The sequence below is a fragment of the Orycteropus afer genome, unplaced genomic scaffold (assembly GCF_000298275.1).
Source record: "Orycteropus afer afer isolate SDZICR_OR568_19922 unplaced genomic scaffold, OryAfe1.0 scaffold00210, whole genome shotgun sequence".
NCBI classification, from domain to species: Eukaryota; Metazoa; Chordata; class Mammalia; order Tubulidentata; family Orycteropodidae; genus Orycteropus; species Orycteropus afer.
The window spans coordinates 1540346-1546345 of record NW_006921797.1 but is presented as its reverse complement, the minus strand read 5'-3'; the positions used below and the strand labels follow the sequence as shown (position 1 = coordinate 1546345).

General features: G+C 37.3%; 1 protein-coding gene across 1 annotated transcript in view; it reads left to right on the top strand.

Annotated features, from left to right (window-relative positions):
- PIK3CA (phosphatidylinositol-4,5-bisphosphate 3-kinase catalytic subunit alpha) overlaps nucleotides 1–6000 on the top strand; it is a 35113-nt gene that overhangs the window by 12578 nt on the left and 16535 nt on the right. The gene's annotated exons all lie outside the window — the stretch shown is intronic.

The following is a 6000-nucleotide window of genomic DNA, read 5'->3' as shown; positions in this document are numbered from 1 at the left end:
GTGGACCGCTAAAAGAACTAACAGATCTGTCCTGGAGTAAGTGCAGCCAGAATGCTCCTTGGAAGCAAGAATGGCCAGACTTCGTCTCACCTATTTTGATCATGTTGTAAGAAGGGACCATTCCCTGGAGAAAGATGTCATGCTTGGTAGGGTGGAGGGTCAACGAAAGAGTGGGAGGCCTTCAACGAGATGGATTGACACGGTGGCTGCGATCATGGGCTCAAGTATAGCAGGGATTGTGGGGCTGGCGCAGGATCAGGCAGTGTTTTGTTCTGCTGTGCATGGGGTCGCTATGAGTTGGAAACTACTTGACAGCACTGAACAACAAAACAACAACATATATTTGAACATCATCAGATGGAACAGACAGCAATCACACTGACTACATCTGTGGAATGAGGCAATGGAGAAGCTCAATGTCTTCAACAAAAGCAAGGCCAGGAGCTGACTGTGGAACAGATTATCAATTGCTCATATGCAATTACAAGTTGAAGTTGAAGAAAATTAAAACAAGTTTATGAGAGCCAAAATATGACCTTGATTATATCCTACCTGAATTTGGAGACCATCTGAAGAACAGATTTTATGCATTGAACACCAATGACCAAAGACCAGAAGAGTGGTGGGTTGACATCAAGAACATCATACATGAAGAAAGCAAAAGATCATTAAAAAGAGAGAAAAGGAAGAGCTAAATGGATGTCAGAAGAGACAGAAACATGATCTTGATTGGAGAGCATCTACAGAGAATGGAAGAAATGATGAAATAAATAAGCTAAACAGGATATTCAAAAGGGTGGCTTGAGAAGACAAAATAAAGTATAATAATGGAATATGTCAAGATCCCAGATCTTAAAAGGAAAGAACATACTTGGCATTTCTCAAGCTAAAAGAACTGAAGAAAAAACTCAGTCCTTGAGTTGCAATACTGAAGATTCTCTGGGCAAAATATTGAATGATGTAGGGAGCATCGAAATAAGATGGAAAGAATACACAAAGTCACTGTACCAAAACAAAGTAGTCAATGTTCAATTGTTTCAGAAGATAGCATCTGATCAAATACCAGTGGTATAGAAGGAAGAAGTCCAAGCTACACTGAAGGGATTGGAGAAAAACAAGGCTCTGGGAATTGATGGAATACCCATTGAGATGTTTCTACAAACCAAAGCATCTAGAGATGCTTACTCATCTACATCAGGAAATTTGGAAGAGAGCTAACTGGCTAACTGACTGGAAGAGATTGACATTTGTGCACATTTCAAAGAAACGTGATCCAACAGAATGTGGAAATTATTAAACAATATCATTAATAGTACACACAAGTAAAATTTTGCTGAAGATAATTTAAAAATGGTTGCAGCAGTATATTCACAGGGAACTTTCAGAAATTCAAGCTGGATTCAGAAGAGGATGAGGAATGAGGGATATTATTGCTATTGTCAGATGGATCTTGGCAGAAAGCAAAGAATACCAGAAAGATATCTACCTGTATTTTATTGACTATGCAAAGTCATCCAACTGTATGTATCATAGCAAATTATGGGTAACATTGAGAAGAATGGGGATTCCAGAAAACTTAACTGTGCCCATGAGGAACTTGTACATAGACCAACAGGCTCTTATTTGAAAAGGACAAAGAGATACAGCATGGCTTAAAATCAGAAAGCATATGTGTTAGGGTTGTATCCTTTCACCATACTTATTCAATCTGTATGCTGAGCAAATAATACAGAGGCTGGACTATACGAAGAAGAACACGGCATCAGGATTGGAGAAAGACTCATTAACAACCTGCAACATGAAGATGACACAGCAGTGCTTGGAAAAAGTGAAAATAATTTGAAGCACTTACTGATGTAGATCAAAGACTGTGTCTGAAGTATGGATTACACCTCAATGTAAGGAAAACAAAAAATCCTCACAACTGGGCCAGTAAACAACATCACGATAAATGGAGAAACAATTGAAGTTGTCAAGCACTTCATTTTACTTGGACCCACAATCAACACCTAGGGAAGCTGTTGTTGTTGTTGTTATGTGCCATCGAGTCAAACCCGACTCATAGTGACCCTTTCTTGGGTTTCCGAAGCAGTATCACTATGGAAGTAGATTGCCCCATCTTCCTTCTGAGGAGTGGCTGGTGGGTTTGAACTGCCGGCCTTCTGGTTAGCAGTCAAGTGCCTTAGGCACTGTGCTACCAGAGCTCCTTCTATTTCATTTATACGTTCAGTTTTTGAACAGTTAGTTTACCATCAGTCTGTTAGATCACATGATAGGCTTTTGAGTTTCTTTTATTTTCAGTAGTTCTAATTCTTCCTAAGGATTTATACTTCATGTCTTCTTTCTTGGAAAAGTTTTCTTTCTTTCAAAGAAAAAAGAGAAAATCTACTTAATTTTATAATTGAATAGAACTCACTTTCAGTTATAATTTGGAAAACAGTCTGTTGGAAACTTTTATAAGTCTAGGATACATTAAGAGAGCTTAGTTTTTCTATATCTTGAAGTATTTTACTCTTTCACCATTCTAGGAATTATTTCATCATTACCTATCTGTTACTCTAGCTATGCTTAAAAAAAAATCAAAAAAAGGAAGAAGAAGAATGGAATAGCCTAGAAGGTTTATGTAGGAGTGAAATAACTCTTGACTATTACATCATCCTTCATTTTTCTTACTTCATTTTTCTATGTATTACATCATCTTTCTAGAGATAGAAGTCTGGAAACACCATCTTGGCACACTTACTGTTTTTTAGGTTTTCCTTGGAAACAATTGAGAATTTACAATTTCTCATTTCTACCCGTAATGACAGAGAAGAAGACTGACAGACGATGTTTCAGAATTGTTAGACAAATCAGAAAACAAGTGCAAAGAGATAATGGCCCTCTGGAGCAGGGTTTCTTAGCCTCAGCACTGTTAACATTTTTTGCCAAATAAGTCTTTTATAGGGGCTATTGTGTACAATTTTGGATGCTTAGCAGCATCCTTGGCCACTACTTAATAGATGCCAGTAACACCAATACCCCAAGTTGTAACAACCAAAGTGTTTCCAGACATTACCTCTGGAGGAAAGGGTAAAAAAACAAATTCACTGCTGTTGGGTCGATTCCGACTCCTAGCAACCCCTCCTTGGGTTTCCAAGTTGGTATTTCTACAGAAGTAGATTGCCCAGTCTTCCAGTGGGTTTGAACCGCCAGGCCTCTGGTTAGCAAAGGGTTGTTGTTGTTGTTGTTATGTGCCATCGAGTCAGACCCAACTCATAGTGACCCCTCCTTGGGTTTCCGAGGCAGTATCACTACGGAAGTAGATTGCCCCATCTTCCTTCCGAGGAGTGGCTGGTGGGTTTGAACCGCCAGCCTTCTGGTTAGCAGTCAAGTGCCTTAACCACTACACTACCAGAGCTCCCTAGCAAAGGGTAGTAGAGCAAAATCACTCCCAGCATTTCCCAGTTCTAGAACTGCTGCTCTAGATTTTAATGAGATGGTGAAATTGATCATAAGTGAAATATCCAATGACAATATCATAGATGAATTTCCTCAAACTCAAGAACCTGTTTCTAAGGCCATAAGGGAAATATGGTACTCACATTCAGTTAGTCCTTCAGGCTCACTCCCAGCATTTCCCAGTTCTAGAACTGCTGCTCTAGATTTTAATGAGATGGTGAAATTGATCATAAGTGAAATATCCAATGACAATATCATAGATGAATTTCCTCAAACTCAAGAACCTGTTTCTAAGGCCATAAGGGAAATATGGTACTCACATTCAGTTAGTCCTTCAGGCAGAATTTCATCATGCAGTATTTTGTGACAGACACCTGGAGCACATAATCTTTTTCAGTATTCCTTACATCTATTATGTTTGTGCACTAAAAAAATTTAATTGATAGACTTTCCCAGTGGACAAATGCTGAAAGCAAGTGTATCTTCAAAGGTGACTGAAAAGAAAAAGTGATACAAAAATTTAAAAATTCCTTAGGCTGATCATTCTGTTTCATGTTTTTTATGAGTGTAAAAATGGAAATGTTTCACAATTATGGAGCAAAGAAGGTGACCATCCTCTCTTCAACAAAATCATCAGCCATCAAAGTATTTAAAAGTATTGCATATTGGCAGTGAAGTGCAAGAAGAAAAAGTAATAATAAACCAGAAATAATGATATATATTTAAAATCTGGAATCAGTATTTTTGCAAGATGGGTGTGTTCCAAGTCCATGCATGACAGTTGATGAGCAAGCAATTAGTTGCATTCTAAGATGTTGCCTATTTTTTATATACATCTTTAAAACCAGGAAAATACAGATAAAGTTTTAGTTTGCTATTTGAATTCTTAATAAAATGTCTAAAAAGTTGGTTTCCAATTTTTATATTAAAAGCATAAATTAATAAATTATTTAATAATTTACACAGCAAATTATTTTACATTAAATGTATAGATTAAATAAATAATAGTATTAGAAGAGTCTTTTGGACCCAGAGAAGTAGCATTAACTCCTTTTTCTGGACTACTGCAGATGCCTTTCGATAGGTCTCCCTCCTTCCCCAGAGCAGCCAGAATAATCTTTATAAAACATAAATCATGGTATTCATCTTTTAAATAGCTTTCACTAAAAATAAAACTTTTTAACTCTGAGCTGCAGATGTTACATGCTCTGGACACAGCCTCCTATGGCGTCTCTCCCAAGCTTGCTGGGCTTCAGTCACTGTCCTTCTTGTTCTTCTTTGCCACCAAACTCATTCTCTGCTTTGAGCTTTTTGAACTGTTTCCTTCATCTGAAGTAGTCTTTTTCCCTGATCTTAGTGTGGATGATTCCTTCCTGTTATTTGGATGGCAAATTAAATGTTACCTTCTCAGAGGCCTTTTCCAGACACCCAGTCTAAGTGGCCATTTACTATTTCTCTGTCACATCACCCATAATACTTGTATCAGCTAACTGATATTTTCTTATTTGTTTATTTACTTTCCTACTAGAATGGAGATTCTTTCAGTGCCAGGTCTTTTACTGTTTTGTGACACCAACAGCAAGAACAGGATTAGCATATAGTGCATATTTAATATATACTTCTGAGTGAATAGATGCCAGTATTATTTCTTCATGCTGTTGGATAAATTGACAGTATATAAAACCAAGTAGTATATATGGCAGTTTGATTTCATTTTTATTGTTGGGTGCTCTCAAGTCGATTCCAACTCAAAGCAACTCCATGTGATGGAGTAGAACTGCCTCATAGGGTTTCCTAGCTTGTAAGTTTTTTGGAAACAAATCTCCAGGTCTTTTACCTACAGAATCACTAGGTGGGTTTGAACCACCAACCTTTAAGGTTAACGGATGAGCACTCAATGATTGTGCCACCAGGGTTCCTTGATTCCATTTTCAGTCATTAGGTATATATGTGACTCATTCTAAAAGTGTGTGTTTTGCATAAGACATTAATATTCATTCATAATAATTCATTATGTAGTTAATATATCTGTACTTAAGTGAATAAATACATTATTTGGAACTATACAAAAAAATTAGTTTTCTAATAGTCAGTATAGGAGCTCTGGTAGCATAGTACCTAAGGCACTTGACTGCTAACCAGAAGGCTGGCAGTTCAAACCCACCAGCCACTCCTTAGAAAGAAAGTTTGGCAATCTACTTCCATAGTGATACTGCCTCGGAAATCCAAGGGAGGGGTCGTTATGAGTCGGGGCCGACTGGACGGCACATAACAACAACAACAATATTCAGTATACAGTGTTTTAGTGGAGTGTTTTTCACTTTTCTTCTCTTACTTATTTTCACTTTTTAAATTTGAAAGCCCTACAGTAGTTATAAGGATATATTTAAGGCACATGGAAGAGTTTGCTTTGTTATTTTTATTATTTTACTGTTTCTTTTTTCTAGCACAATAACAAATTAGTTAATAGGATAATAGGAAAGGCTTCATCAGGAAGTTGTTCATAACTAACCTCTAGTGTCTCCATCTGGTCTTCTCCCTGACTAACCTTGGAAGATA